This window comes from Phoxinus phoxinus (assembly GCF_949152265.1).
Source record: "Phoxinus phoxinus genome assembly, chromosome: 20".
NCBI classification, from domain to species: Eukaryota; Metazoa; Chordata; class Actinopteri; order Cypriniformes; family Leuciscidae; genus Phoxinus; species Phoxinus phoxinus.
The window spans coordinates 9,986,835-10,003,177 of NC_136895.1; positions in this window are offsets into that span (position 1 = coordinate 9,986,835).

Below are 16,343 nucleotides of genomic sequence, written 5' to 3' on the forward strand. Positions count from 1 at the left end.
GCAAGTCAACATAACTACATACATGTATACAAGCATTCCATAACAAAGATGTACACACGTGAGAGAGAAAGGAAGCCAGTAAACTTACGTTCTCGGCACAACAAACGCACTCAGCAAACTTGTAGTGGTCACTCTAAACCCGAAACTAATATAAACAGAGCATGAATCAATAAAAGTTCATTACAACCAGTGGTTAAAAAGCTAAAAAACGAACGCTGCTCATCAGTAAAAGCAGGAGACTTACGTTACGTCTTCGTTGGAACACGCCGACACAATTCGCAGCCGATGAGGGCTCGCGAAGACAGGGAACTAACTGCAACCCCGGCACAACCACGCAAACATCAGATGCAACTATAAAACAATGTAATAGTCCGAATCAAATCGGATCCATGCCAACCAGGTTTTCACAAGGAGGCTAAAATACATTTAAACAAACTCACGTCAACTCGTACACCCCATCCAAGAGTCCAAGGAATCAACAGTCTGTAACAGCACTAATCCGGAAAACTGCCAGCTTGCTGGATTTAAAGGTGCAGCGCCAAACAGCCACCACCTGATTCAATCAAGGCGCAATTCTCACTGCCTACGCCCCACCTGCTACACTAGTATGATTGAATTTGATCATCAAAGGTCAGCAGCAAAGACGTTGGTTAATAAAGTGAGATTAAATACATAAAGTATATTTGTTATTAACGTATCTTGCAGGTTTGCATAATAATCAGAGTTTGCATTTCACTGTTTTGATTCATTTAGAGGAATAACTGAATCTGTTTTGTACAAGTGAGATGAGTAAATGCTCATATTTAGTCTAGAACTGCAATAACCATCATGTTCACACACAGCGCACACAACACACTCTGCACTTACTGCCGATTTGTCTCAACATGGGGACAGGAGAACGGTCAGTCAATACGGGAAAACACTTAGTTGTGTTTAAAAAAGTAACTCGGATATTTAGTTATATGTAAAAGTAATGTACTTTACTAGTTACTTGAAAAAGTAATCTGATTACATAACTCACGTTACTTGTAGGGCCCTATTTTAACGTTCTGAAACGCAAGTATCAAACGCGAAACGCAAGTAACTTTGTGGGCAGATCTTGGGTTTGCAAATATAAGGGGTTGCATCAAAACTGTCTTCCTTCATTGTAAATCATTAGGACTTTTTCCCAATTTTGGAGTTTGGGGTTGTTTTTCAGCCTCAAGGCCTGGCCAACTTGAATTCCATCTGCCATGATGGTTGAGCCTTAAGTCAACCTTGAAATAAGATAATGACCCAAGAAATGGAGGCTTGTGGAAAAGCCGAGTTAAGTCCAGATCTTAACCCTGCTGTATTGATGTGAACTGAACTGAAGCGGGCAGGTCAAGTCTTTACACAAAGATCTGCAAGGAGTCAAGAAATATATTTCAATGCAGGTCAGTGTATATGGCAATGAGAATTGGGTGAATGTGATACAAAAAATGCAATTCATTCATATGACTTAAATACCCCTCTTTTAAGATGAACATTTGTAAAAAAAAAAAAAAAAAGTTTTCCTTAATTTAATTAGTGAGTGCTGCTTCATTGCTTATTAATACTCAAAAAAGTGCAATAGTCACATTGTGCATTTAACAATACAGTTTAAATAAAACAGGAAATTATATTGTAGCGAAGACCCTAGAAGATCAGATCACTGTTACTAGAGCTAAAGTGAATATCACTGTGACTTCTGCGGCTCTACGGCTAGAGATATGAACGCATGTTGTACTTGCTTTTTAACAGCTCTGTCCATTCTATACCTGACATTACCTCCTGTGCTTTATTGGTCTTCCTCTGACCTGAGCCGAAAGCCTCCTCATGGGAACAGTAAGGGGGAATGAAATTTGTCTGATCCCCCCTGAGGATACTGATCACTGGAGGCAATAACTGCTGGGAAGAGGAGATTGCTGGGAGACTGAAATGAGTGGCTAATATTTGAGAGTGATGGAGGTCTGTTGAAGGGCTATTGTCTTTCTACTGTAAATGGATTCACTGTAAAATTGCTGTACTGTGCATATCAATGGAAAATGGTTATACTATTCACAGTGGTTTCCATCTATGTATGTATTATGCACAAATTTTGGGATATTATATAAAAAAAGTGCTGTATGAAAACAAGTAGATGCTAAGAATTTTTTTAATGTGCAAAACATTTAAGGGGAGGTATATCTGTATTGGGATAATACATTTTTATGCGGGTCTAATCTCTGATTACAAACACAATTATCGAAGAAATTCCAAGATTTGTTCAAATGTAACTTTGCCTCAAGTCATGTGATTGATAAATGATTGATACTTGATGACTGGCTACTATTACCTCACCAAAAAGGTATGGTTATTTTTTTCTCATGAATTAATTTAGTAACTTAGACGGATATGATATGGTAAATGAAAGCTCAAGCATGCTTGCTTGATGTGCAGGAACCAATGACTTTCATTCTCGTGTTACGCAGCACGTTTGAGCTTCTGCAAGAACCAATGAGGTTCATTTTTGTGTTACGCAACACGTTTGAGCTTCTGCAGGAACCAATGACTTTCATTCTCGTGTTACGCGGCATGTTTGAGCTTCTGCAAGAACCAATGAGGTTCATTCTCGTGTTATGCAGCACGTTTGAGCTTCTGCAGGAACCAATGAGGTTCATTTTTGTGTTACGCAACATGTTTGAGCTTCTGCAGGAACCAATGACTTTCATTCTCGTGTTACGCGGCATGTTTGAGCTTCTGCAAGAACCAATGAGATTAATTATCGTGTTACTCAGCACGTTTGAGCTTCTGCAAGAACCAATGAGATTAATTATTGTGTTACTCAGCACGTTTGAGCTTCTGCAAGAACCAATGAGGTTCATTCTTGTGTTGTGAAGCACGTTACAGCTTCTGCAAGAACCAATGAGATTAATTATCGTGTTACTCAGCACGTTTGAGCTTCTGCAAGAACCAATGAGATTAATTATTGTGTTACTCAGCACGTTTGAGCTTCTGCAAGAACCAATGAGGTTCATTCTCGTGTTACTCAGCACGTTTGAGCTTCTGCAAGAACCAATGACGTTCATTCTTGTGTTGTGAAACACGTTACAGCTTCTGCAAGAACCAATGAGGTTCATTCTCGTGTTACTCAGCACGTTTGAGCTTCTGCAAGAACCAATGAGGTTCATTCTTGTGTTGTGAAGCACGTTACAGCTTCTGCAAGAACCAATGAGGTTAATTATCGTGTTACTCAGCATGTTTGAGCTTCTGCAAGAACCAATGAGGTTCATTCTCATGTTACTCAGCACGTTTGAGCTTCTGCAAGAACCAATGAGGTTCATTTTTGTGTTACTCAGCATGTTTGAGCTTCTGCAAGAACCAATGAGGTTCATTCTCGTGTTACGCAGCACGTTTGAGCTTCTGCAAGAACCAATGAGGTTCATTCTCGTGTTACGCAGCACGTTTGAGCTTCTGCAAGAACCAATGAGGTTCATTCTCGTGTTACGCAGCACGTTTGAGCTTCTGCAAGAACCAATGAGATTAATTATTGTGTTACTCAGCACGTTTGAGCTTCTGCAAGAACCAATGAGGTTCATTCTCGTGTTACGCAGCACGTTTGAGCTTCTGCAAGAACCAATGAGGTTCATTCTCGTGTTACTCAGCATGTTTGAGCTTCTGCAAGAACCAATGAGGTTCATTCTCGTGTTACGCAGCACGTTTGAGCTTCTGCAAGAACCAATGAGATTAATTATTGTGTTACTCAGCACGTTTGAGCTTCTGCAAGAACCAATGAGGTTCATTCTCGTGTTACGCAGCACGTTTGAGCTTCTGCAAGAACCAATGACGTTCATTCTTGTGTTGTGAAGCACGTTACAGCTTCTGCAAGAACCAATGAGGTTAATTATCGTGTTACTCAGCACGTTTGAGCTTCTGCAAGAACCAATGACGTTCATTCTTGTGTTGTGAAGCACGTTACAGCTTCTGCAAAAACCAATGAGATTAATTATCGTGTTACTCAGCACGTTTGAGCTTCTGCAAGAACCAATGAGGTTCATTCTCGTGTTACGCAGCACGTTTGAGCTTCTGCAAGAACCAATGACGTTCATTCTTGTGTTGTGAAGCACGTTTGAGCTTCTGCAAGAACCAATGAGGTTCATTCTCGTGTTACGCAGCACGTTTGAGCTTCTGCAAGAACCAATGACGTTCATTCTCGTGTTACGCAGCACGTTTGAGCTTCTGCAAGAACCAATGAGGTTCATTCTCGTGTTACGCAGCACGTTTGAGCTTCTGCAATAACCAATGACGTTCATTCTCGTGTTACGCAGCACGTTTGAGCTTCTGCAAGAACCAATGAGGTTCATTCTCGTGTTACGCAGCACGTTTGAGCTTCTGCAGGAACCAATGACTTTCATTCTCGTGTTACGCGGCTCGTTTGAGCTTCTGCAAGAACCAATGAGGTTCATTCTCGTGTTACGCAGCACGTTTGAGCTTCTGCAAGAACCAATGAGATTAATTCTTGTGTTGTGAAGCACGATACAGCTTCTGCAAGAACCAATGAGGTTAATTCTCATGTTACGCGGCACGTTTGAGCTTCTGCAAGAACCAATGAGGTTCATTCTCGTGTTACTCAGTATGTTTGAGCTTCAGGAAGAACCAATGAGGTTCATTCTCGTGTTACTCAGCATGTTTGAGCTTCAGCAAGAACCAATGAGACAAATAAATTTGTTTCTTTATTTGAGTTAAATGATGGCCATATTGTACGAATTCATACTTGCTTCTAGTTAAATTGTTGCCACAAAGTCCAAATTTGTTTTGTACAAATTAGTACAAAGCAACATGGCCACAACTGACCTAAAACGAGGGAAATAACAAATAAGCTGTGGAAACGATCTCGTGAGATCTATTTTTTTTTCTCTCCCGCATGTCATGTGGACAGCTCTGCAGGATAAAATGTGATCTGAATTCAAAACTTTATTGCCCAGATACAACACCAAAGCTCTTTTTCATAACATGCGCTACACTGCAAAAAAAGTATTCTGCCTTTTTTTCAGAAATAAGGCCTCAATCCTACTTTCATGTTTTACTAATGCATCATTGTTAGCACACAACACTGTGTCTCTAAAATAGAGCTATCTCCTTTTGAAAAGTCTGAAATTGGTGCAGATGGCATCAATAAACAAATAGGACATTTACGTATTCCCCTCGCTTTCCCTCGGCGTGTCCTTCTTTTTACAAAGAAAAAAATAATATGGTGGGCGCCAGACGTGAGCAGATATTTTCACATGCTGTTCCAAATTGTTGAGCTGCTGCTCTTTGGGCTTGCGCTAGTTGTGTCAAGTGCAACCCCGGATGGGATCAAATATTCATCAGTCTGTGCTTGTGTCATCGCAAGTCAACAAGACGGCGGCGGGGAAAGAGAAGCGGCTTTGATCAGCTCCTCTCTGGAGCGCTCCCTTGTTCCTGCAACATCCTGATTGCTCCCATCCACCGGGACTCAAGCATATCGCTTTCACAGAAGGTAAAACCTGGGCTGCGTTGAGCTTCACACATCACATGGCCACACGCTCAGGGTGGAATTATCTCTTGTTTTGTGTCACCTTCCCTGTAACAAGAAGGAATGGAATGAAAAGTTTCAAGTCTTGTTAGATCTATTGTAGTCGCTGCTTAAAATCCAGCTTGGCACGCCGCCCAAGGACCGTTGGCGGACCACCTGATGCATAGAGCACACAAAAGTGGCAAGGGCTTTCTTAAAGAGGATTGGTCTGAATTTTGAAGTCACTGTGCACAGTCATATATAATCTGTAGTCTGCTACAATAAGAATTTATTGCTGGATTTTCCAAATTTTGCAAGGTTTGTGATTCAATTTACTTCAAAGGCACCAGAGGAGGTTTGCTAGAAAGAAACCTGGTTGGGATGCCAAAGCAAAAACCCGTACTGGAGACAAAACTGGTCTATTTAACAAGGTTGGTCTGAATAAGCTGCGATGTGGACAGGCTGTGTTTTGAATTCAACTGAGCCGACTTGCTATCTACTGTCTACATGCTAATTCCCATTAATAGGTCATTCCTATGTTCCCAGGGTCCTATGTTATCCTATGTTCCCCAGATTTATATGTTGCTAAGGTAACAACTAAAATTGACAAAATTTGATTCAGAAAAAAACAAAAGACTTAAGTAATTTAAGTAGAGTTTGATGCTAGCATGTTTGCTAACATGCTAACAACTCAAAGAACACAGAGGACTTGTTTCAAACGTGTTTAAAGAAGTCTGATTACATGTTATCAAGCTATAACATCAAGCTCAAAGGTGATTTCAATAAAGTTTAATATTAGAACTTTAGATGCTAAAATTGGATGTTAACATTATGCTAAGTGCACACTTAATTCAAAAGTGATTTCAATTAAGATTTGTTAGCATGTTGCTAAAGTGTACCGTAGACACAAAACAAAAAGAAATTTCCATAAAGTTGAATGCTGAGATATGCTATCCACATGAATTTTCTCAGAAAATCGAAAATAGCAAAAACTTGCATCTATAAATGCAAAATAAATAATACATTTATAAAAGTTAACAAGTTAACAAACAGAAAAAAACACTGAAGACTTAAAAAGTTATTTCAGTAGCCTAAAGTTTGACGTAATGTAGCTAACTATGTGAAATGCAGAAAACTCAATTTAAAAGTGATTTTAATAGTTAAATGTTAGCATGTTGCTAACCTAAGAATGCAAAGTGCACAGAAGACTTAAAAAGTATTGTTTAAAAAAAATTCAATACAGTTTAATAAAAGATAGCCTAATCTTTCTGATCCCTGATGATTTCATCAGATTTACAGTTTGGATCCAGACAGTGCTTCAGTACCAAAATACCCCAAACTTGTAGTGAATAGAGCATGGTTTCAGACCTGCACAGGTTCAGGTGCATTTGTTCAGTATGTTTTTGTTTCTTCTGCAGTTGCAGATGCTCTTTTTGTTGATCCATATCTGCTGTTGCAGATGTACCTATTTTGCCTTAATTTTGTTCAACCTAGTTTCACAATAATGTTCCTAGTGTCAAATAAATGCGTCTTACTGTATAGCCTAAACATCCAAACCTTCCCTCAAGTATATGTTCTCCAATTCTAGATTGTGCTGCAATGCCATTAAACCTGTGGAATTAATGGATGCTCCTGCTCGTGTGGTACTGGAATGGCTTTATGCAACCATGTGATTGCCTTCCTGTTTCAAACGGCTCATTACAGCACCATGGGGCTGAAAACTGTGCCAACCCCACTGTCGTGCACCGGTGTGCTTCAATCATGGCACCGACCAAGGACACAGGTAGGTTTGTCTGATGCAAGTTGTGTGTTTAAAGTTTGTAAGTGCACACTGTTGGAATACTGATTCTGCACTACTAGTGTAGATGTTTCTGCACAGTGTACCCATCTGTACTACACCTCATACATATGAATTGTTCACATGGTAATATAAGATGTGTGTGGGTCCCTCAGATATAGCCATACTGTATACTCCATAATGATGTTTAAAATTATAGTATTACACTCACACAACCCACACATCACATATGCGTAAAGCGTATATTTGTTTCCTTCTATTTTGCAGAGCAGCGGTTGCCTGCAGAGAATGTACACCTACAATATGACTTGTGTGCTGAATTGACCTGATACTCTCTCACACTTGCAACTGCATTTAATTTATTTTTGTGTTGATCCACGGGATTCGTCTGGAACCCAGTTGTCAGTTGGCAACTACGCAACCTTCAGCCACAACCTGGTATTTGCAAAATCTTATGCGGCCTCTCCGACCTGACTTTGGTGGACTCTAAATTTGGTCTAGTCCCTCAAGGTTCAGGTTTTTTCTTATCAGTGCACTCCATTAATACCCCGAGAAATCATTAAGCATCCAGAAGCCCCCACATTCCCACAACTTCCATTAAATATGGCGCTTTTTCACTGCATGGTATGGCTCGGTATGGCTCAGTACGGTTCGTCTCGGTGTGGCACGGATCGGCTCGCTTCGCTTTTCCACTGGGTGGTACAACTCGGCACAGCTTGGTTCGCTTTAGCTCAGTTTGCTTTTCCACTGCAGTTAGTACCACTTCAAAGTGTTTGGGATTATAGACTGCCGCTCCTCGGCAACCAACGAGAGGAACGTCTGCACTTCGTCCACTGACCACGATTCAGCCATTTCTTTTTTGGAAGTTTTTTTTTTCTTTCTTTTTTCTTCAAACAAGTCAAGCAAGTAGTTTAAAAACAGGTGCTACAGCGGTGGCTGTTACTGGATATTTATATCTAGAGGGTTTGGGGTCTCGTGTCGCAAATACAATCACGCTGGTAGTGACGATTCTGTCTGACCAATCAGTGATCTGCAGTGTTTTCACGTCACATTTTAGTATCGGTACGGTACGCTTGGAACCTCAACAGAGGTGGTACCATTTAAAGTGAGCCGAGCCAAGCCGTACCGAACCATGCAGTGGAAAAGCGCCAAAGCGTGCCGTACCGTACCATGCAGTGGAAAAGCGCCACTAGTGGCTACACATTAGAATGGCATCTACAGTTTGTCCTCAATTGTCATCAGTTTTATCTCATACAGAGTTTAGAAGAAACCCGTGAATTGGGAAGACATCATTGAAGAGAATACAAGGGGGCAGTCAGAGAATCCTTTGTGGAAGGAAGTCTGACAGCCCCGCCTAACTTCCAGTAGATTCATTGAAGTTTGTAGCGTTAGAGGGGAGTCATCTAGTCAGGCTGTGACAGACAGGATCATGAAGGGGGTAAGGCAAATACCTGCCATGAAAAGGGGTATTGACCTTGAGCCAGAAGTTTTACAACAGTACAATGTCAGTGTCAGTCACCATTGCAATGTCAGTGTCGCTCCTTCTGGATTAGTTGTGAATCCTGATGCCAAAGTGTATGATCCCACTGCAAATCCCCCCTTTGGGTTAGCCGAAGTGAAATGCCCAACTGTTTGCAAGCAGATGGAGGTCTAGCAGGCCCATCAACGCGACCAGACCTGGAAGCCGCAGTAATGTTCTGATGTTTATTAGTATCAGCCTTGTGTGATGCCATTAGTGCTTCAGCTAGAGGAGAGGACAGTCATAAACAATGATATATTTTGGATCTTTGACAGCACAGTGTTTTTATGAGCCATTTTAATTTACTCTCAGTTTGCCTTGAACTTCACCGCTTTCAAATTGTTTGCTCACTGAACCAGGGCACACTTAACCTCTTGCGTCTGTCATTGACATGTTTGCGGTTCAAAAACCACAAAAATGAACTTTCATTTACCCTCTAAATAGCGCATGAGGACCATCACTATTTATGCGCTCTGAATAACTAAGCAGTTGCACCATCTTAACCCATAAAACATTGCACATGAGATATTAAATCTCTCAATTTTAGACAATGAAATGGAGATTTTAGCTGACCAAATTTGACCAGTTATGCTATCCACGTTCAAATTATGTCATAAAAACCTGTCAGAAAAGTCTCATCAACATCAAGATGATCCACAAATGTGTATTTATGAATGCTGCTTTGCACTTGTGAGTCATATTTTGTTAATATATTCATTTTGAGACCATTTTGATCAAAATTAGATGCAGTCTTAATAAGTGAATTGAGTCTTTGAGGATGGGACATAAATATTGTATGACAGGTATTAATCAGTAGAGGGCAGTAAGGGTGCACACGTGTCAGAAGAAACCCAACTGCATTCGCTGGATTATGAATAATGAAAATGAGACATTTGAGGTGAGTAGGGTGCCATCCCTAAAATGAGGGGTTGATTTTACTCCAGCCATGTATTTAAAATGACAATCATGGCCATAATGAAAAGGCATAAACCTGTCTTTAAAATGATAAGATAGGCTCATTTGAATGCCAATCCATTCAGATGATGGACTGCATGATGTGCACAGGGAGGGAAAAGTCACAGGGGGAAGTAAGGCCAAATACCTTTTATCCAGAGAATACATTTCCGACACATTAAACATGAATAAACACATTAAACTGAGAGTTGAGAGTGACACGAAGTAGTCAATATTAGCTACATTACAAGCTACAAACAAAAAGTAGCCAACAACATTGGATCTATGCATGTACGCGTGCAATGTTTTTGTAAATATATAAATATCAGCAGTATTTAAGAAGCACTAAAACAATTAGGATTTCGATTGACCTAAAACCTGGAAGCTAATTAGCATTTTAGCTATGGGTTGCCTCTGGGATTTCTTGCGTTTTTTCTAGAAAAGTGGTTTTGGGTTTAAAAGTAAATCCAGGTCTGTAGCTAACATTACTTGAAGAAACTTTCTTATTTTGTTCTACAACATAAACTATACTGCAGTTTGAAACTTCTATGCCTTTAAGCTGGAAACAAGTTGTTACATAAGGAGTTGCTAACTGTTGTTCGATTTGTCAAGCATGTAAACCCAAAGCCCTGTGGAAGCTGTGGAACTTTTTTTTACTCATAAATAGCAAACTGTTATTGTAAAAATCCACTAGCAATCACCAGTTAGACTCCCGGTGTGGCCTACAAAATTATCGCCTTGACTAATAGTGTGACATTATTGAATGGGAACATATACATTTAGACTAAAAACAACTAGAAGGCATCCTAAACTAAGTCAAAACTGTGATAATACAGGTATGCTGTTTTTAAAGCTAAATTAAGAGTTATCACTTGTTGGAAAAACAGCTGATCTACTCTCACTACTAAAATATATAGTTAACGGTATTGCGGAGGATCTTTCCTACTTTTAGAAAAGACCCGCCCTCTCCAATTTCTATTTGCTCCCGACCGAGAGGGAACGCCTACTAGCAGTGATTTTAAATGGATTTCTCCAAATAGCATGACAAACTTTACCTGTCTAGTAGAATCTTTGCGACTGCGGCATCAGTGGGAAGCCCAACATGTGCTTTTAGCGCATGCCAGCGTGTGAACGGCCTTACGTAAACATATCACCAGAATGATTGACACTTAGGTGGACCAATAGTATACACTACCCACCCGGAAGAAGAAAATCCTCCGCTATACCTTTAAGTTAGTAGCATTGCTACTGTAATTCCAGGTACATATTGTACGATTTTGGGCTGTCCCAGACGAAAGAGGTCCAAGTGTCTGTGGTCCTACGTCGTACAGTGAAAGGTTCGGCCGTTGTCACGGTCTTGCGACCAAAGATAGCCTGCAATAATTTTCCGACAGTGTCAGAAATGTATCATGATCATCTCACAGTGTGTTTGCTGCTACGACCTACATCTACTGACCAGCCAATAAAAATGTAACATGAAATGGCTTATTGTTCAACGCGACATGGCGCTAAAACATAAAACTACTTACAGTAACTCAGGCTCCATTTGCACTTGGCATGCCAAGTTGGCGTCTTTTCTCTAGCCATGACCGCGTCCATATTCTGCTCTTTCGCCCATCTCCTCTTTTTCAGCGCACATAAAACCCACAAATGCCAAAGTGTGATTCATCCTGCTTTATTTATTTACCACTAGCAAATGCCGATGACGTTTTATTATTCTATACTAAGTTGCGTCGTAGCCGTCGATTCATTAAGTTTCATCATCGTAGTCTACATACATGTTGTACCCAAGGTTATTCGATCCATGTCTCACCAAGACTTCTACCAAATCCAGTGATGCTGCAAAACCATGAGAGCCGAACAAAGAAAGATCCCAATTAAAATAGTGATGTCCCAAGATTTTTTTTTAGAACAAAACAAAGATGTTAAAGCTTTCATTAAGCCAAAAAAAAAATCTGGATATCTGGGTAACTTGATCTGACATTCAGGGTGTTTACTTCTCAGGTGGTAAATTAAACCATGCAGCTGTAGTAAAGTTCTTCAGAAAAGAGACGGCTCTCGATATTTCACCCAAAACTTTTTTACAGCATAACACACTGCTGACATGTTTACCTTTTGTAGCTTATCAACATTGTGTGCATGAAATGGAGTCTGAAACAGTCAAAATGTGACATTTGAAAAGTGGCAATGTAACCATTTCGGCCATATTTTCTGTTGTCGAATTTTCGGTGCATCACTAAACAAAAATCCAACAAAGAACGACCAAAAGGTAAGTATTAAATTAGATTATTTGCTGATTACAAATATAATTAGTATTTGTACATATAAATTTCTAAGGCAAGTAAAGAATTTAAAATACATACAGCCATTAAAATGGCTTCAGCAGTCAAGATATTGTTTATTTCCATGTCATTGAACATAAGCTGATGACTAGCCTACAGTCCACAACAATCCATTTTGTAATCAAGTTTCTCAATCTGTCGGAGGTAGAACCGAGACCCCAAGGCACGTTGCTTTTAGTAACAGCTGGGTCTAGGCGGACTAAAGAGTTTCCAAATGTGAAAGAACGTCTGCGAAACCCCCTAAAACATGGTAAGGGTTTACAACCCTGCCCCTAGTTCCTGCAAACCTCACCAGTTTCCTCACGGTCTATCAGATCGGCAGACTCGGCTGCTCTGCCAAACCTCATTCGCTTTCCTGCCTCTCAAATGGAGCCAAACAAAGCTAGATCAATACAGATACGCCTCAGGATGCCAATCGCGGTCTCCGCAGAGCTTCAAACAAACCCCTGCAGTGAGGAGGAGGTCTGATAGCCATCACAGCGCACTGAGATATGGCTCTCGAACGCTGGAGCTCATATCAGCACACGGGACACATGCCACCATCCTCTCAGTATTCAGCGCCAGCGAGCAGCCCAGACACAGTGCCTGATTAACTCAATGCACCATCACGGCCTCTTGAGGACGGACAAGTGGGCCGCACAAGAACAGGGGATGGATGTAGAAAATGAGCATGAAGAAATTGATTGCGTGAAGGGGTCTTTTTAAAAATAAGGGAAGAGAAATGGGTTGAGAGGAGACTTGTCTGAAAGGCTGCCAAGTAGCGGCGTAATTTAAAAGGCGAGAGGGGCAACGTTAGCTCAGGTTGTTAGTAATGTGGGCCAACGTGGAATGAATTATGATGATGTGAGGAAGACGATTTCATTATCTTCATTAAAAACCAATTAATTTTCCTAATTAGGAAGTCTTGATTCTTTAATGACTGCCAACCTTGTCCTCTCAGATCAAAAAGCAAAGATTCAGGATTAGGACTAAGGCAGGAATGTAAATTCTGGCATCATTTGCTCGCCCTCGTGGCGTTGCAGACCTGTACGAACAATGTGGAACACAAAAGAAGATATTCGGATGACAGTGCTGTTCAGTACAAGCGTGCCTTACAGGCCCTGAAAATTGAAGCCAAAGTGCTTCGATGGCCCCCTGGTGACTGGTCCTAGTATAGGTCATAAACCCCGCCTCCCCGTGTTATATAACGGCACGTGAGACCAACTAAACAATTTAATTACACTTCAAATATATTTTTTCCAAAGATTATTTCTGTAATTTACTGTAGGTTTTATCACGCTGATGTAAGTTCAAGTGTTTGTTTTGCAAATAAGTTTGTTTTTAGTTAGTTATGTGATGCGGTGGTGTGACGTCATGATTGACAGCTGTGATTGACAAGTAGTCACTGAAGCACCAACAGACTTTTTTCGGGATCTTCGGAGGACTGAGGAGATTGGAGCTTTAAATGTAATATCTAAATTTATATACGGTAATTCATTTTAAAAAGTGCAAGTGTGCTTGCGATTGATTCTGTGAGAGTGAGGGCGGGGCCTTGATTTCACGGCTTTTCTTCCTGCTCACTATCCCAAGATGTCAGCGCCATATCGGGACACTGGCGGCTTCACTTCTCACCAATGGAAGAGAGCTAAGGGGTGTCGTCCATCTTGTTTTACAGTCTATGTTCGCTGCAAGCAATAACCGGGCCAGTGATTGGATCTTGATCTCAGGTTGTGAACCGGATCGACTGATTCACTGAAAAGATCTGTCATCAGAATTTCTCCTCGAAAGTCATACATGTTTGGAACAATGAGGGTAAGTAAATTATTAGATTTTTTTGGTGAACCTTTAACCTGTGTGAAAAAGTACAGTACAATTAAACATACTTTTGATAAGACTATTTTTATTATTTGTTATTATGGAAATAATTTAATTGTAACGTTAAGGTCCAGATGATGATGAAGAGGAATGCCAAAAGGATGAAAATAATAATAATAATACCGGACAATGAGGAACTGGAAGATAACAAACTAAATGTCAAGCAGGTGTGATCGTAAAATAGTGTCCATCGTAACAGATTAATGTCGAGAAACTAATACAAAGGAAACAGGAAACTGACTGTGAACTTAAAAGTCCATGATAATGAAACTAAACGAACAAATAGCAGAATATCCTTGACAAATATACAAAAAGTTTACAATGAAAAAATACAAAAGTTTGCAACTAAAATTCATTCTTTGTAATATAACAAAAGTTATTTAAAGAAATGCCTCAGTTATAGTTTTTTTTTCCACACAAAGAAAGTTAATGGAAACCAAAATAACACAGTCTCACCCCAAAACGTCACATACTGACGGGTCTTGACCATACGGCAACATACGACGAAAAGGGTACCCTTTAACGTCCATGTGTGACGATTCGGGTATGGTTGGGTTTAGGTATGCGTTAGGGTACCGCTAGGAGGCGCTGCTGGGGCGCTTATGTCTGCGTCTCATATTGACGTTATAGGGGTACCCTTTTCGTCGTATGTTGACGTATGGTCAAGACCCGTCAGTATATGGCGTTTTGGGGTGAGACCGGGCTGACCAAAACAACAACATTCTTCAAAATATCTTCTTTTGTGCACAGAAGAAAGTCTTACACGTTTGGAACGAGGTGACGGTGAATGAATGATGACAGAAGTCCCTTAAGTGGAAAATGAATGGAAATGTCTTCAGACACTTAATTCAATGTAAAATGTAATTAGAATTTGTAATTAGAACTCAAGAAGGACATATTTATGTTATTTCATAAAAATAGAAATCGTTTTATATGTAAATAAACTTAGTTTGTGATGCATTTAAATATACTGTTCATTTATAATGATAAAGTAGCAATTTAAACGTAATATTGCATTACACTACAGTTAAAATCATAACCAAGTATTAGTATTATATAATCAATATGATCACATATTAATGTATGACTCATGAACTAAATAATTTATTAATGATTACTGCATCAACAACTATTAAAGATTCTACTGTATATGATTAATAGATTAAGTAATGTATTAATTGTTATTAATTAAATGTGTCATGATGTATTAATTCCTTAACTAATAGTGTGAATTAATGTGTTAATTAACACAATGGGTCGAAGCTATGTATTTCAATTTCCAGTTGTCTGCTTTAATTGATCATTAGCTAATGATTTGCAAATGTATTATTTACACATTTAATTAATAGCCATTCATATGACTTAATCTATTAATCATATAGACTCTTTATTAGTTGCTGATGCCGTTATCATTAATTTATGGTTTAGTTCTTCATGAGTCATACATTATGTTACATGTGTGCATTAGTTAAGCATGAATTGAAGCATTTTAGTGCCCCTGTATTGTAAAATGTAATGGTTCTTTTTCACAAGGGAATATACAGTAAACGTTAAACTGGGAGGTTGACGTCCTCAGCACTATTCAAATCACTTTATTGATAATTTATTTCAAATCCCCAATAAACGCATCTTTGTTGCTTCTTCAGCTGAATTCTGGGTAAAAATATCTTATATGCATGATTACTTTTATTTATTTATTTGATAAATTACCATTTTTTGGGCTTAAAGAATGCAAAAAAAAAAAAAAAAGCCAAATAATTACTCTGCATAAGCCTTCAAAATATGAGAGATTTTTATACCGTTTAAAAATTATCAAAACATGCTGTACGTGCAGTGAAACATATGCAACCAAAAATAGCGGTTTCATTTCTCTTGTTAAGCCTAGCCTTGGGCCCACACCATCGCCACACTGACAACAATATCATTAAAAATAATTGTTACAGCAAACAGTCTTTCTTTGTGCTAAATACCTTTTCTGGGCTTAAATCATTTACTTTGATAAACACATAAAAGAGCACAGTTTTTGGCTTCTAGCCATAAGGAAAACATTTAGCAATTTAATGAAAACACCATCTCGCTCTTGACTGAGTGTGGGAAAGGTCTGTGTCATGGTTTAATTTACTGAAATGTTTTCAGATTAACTTAGACTTGAATAATACAAAAAGTCCTTTGAATATTGACTCTTTGTGACTACAAACAATTAACCTTTGAGTCAAAGGATTTGTTACGCTTACGACTTACACCAGAGACAAAACAAAAAGCGCATATCTTTTGAACTCTCTTTCCCAGTGCAAGACTTTGTTTTCAAACTTTCCCATCCACGAACTTTAGCTAGACACAATAAACCAATTTCAAAGGCAA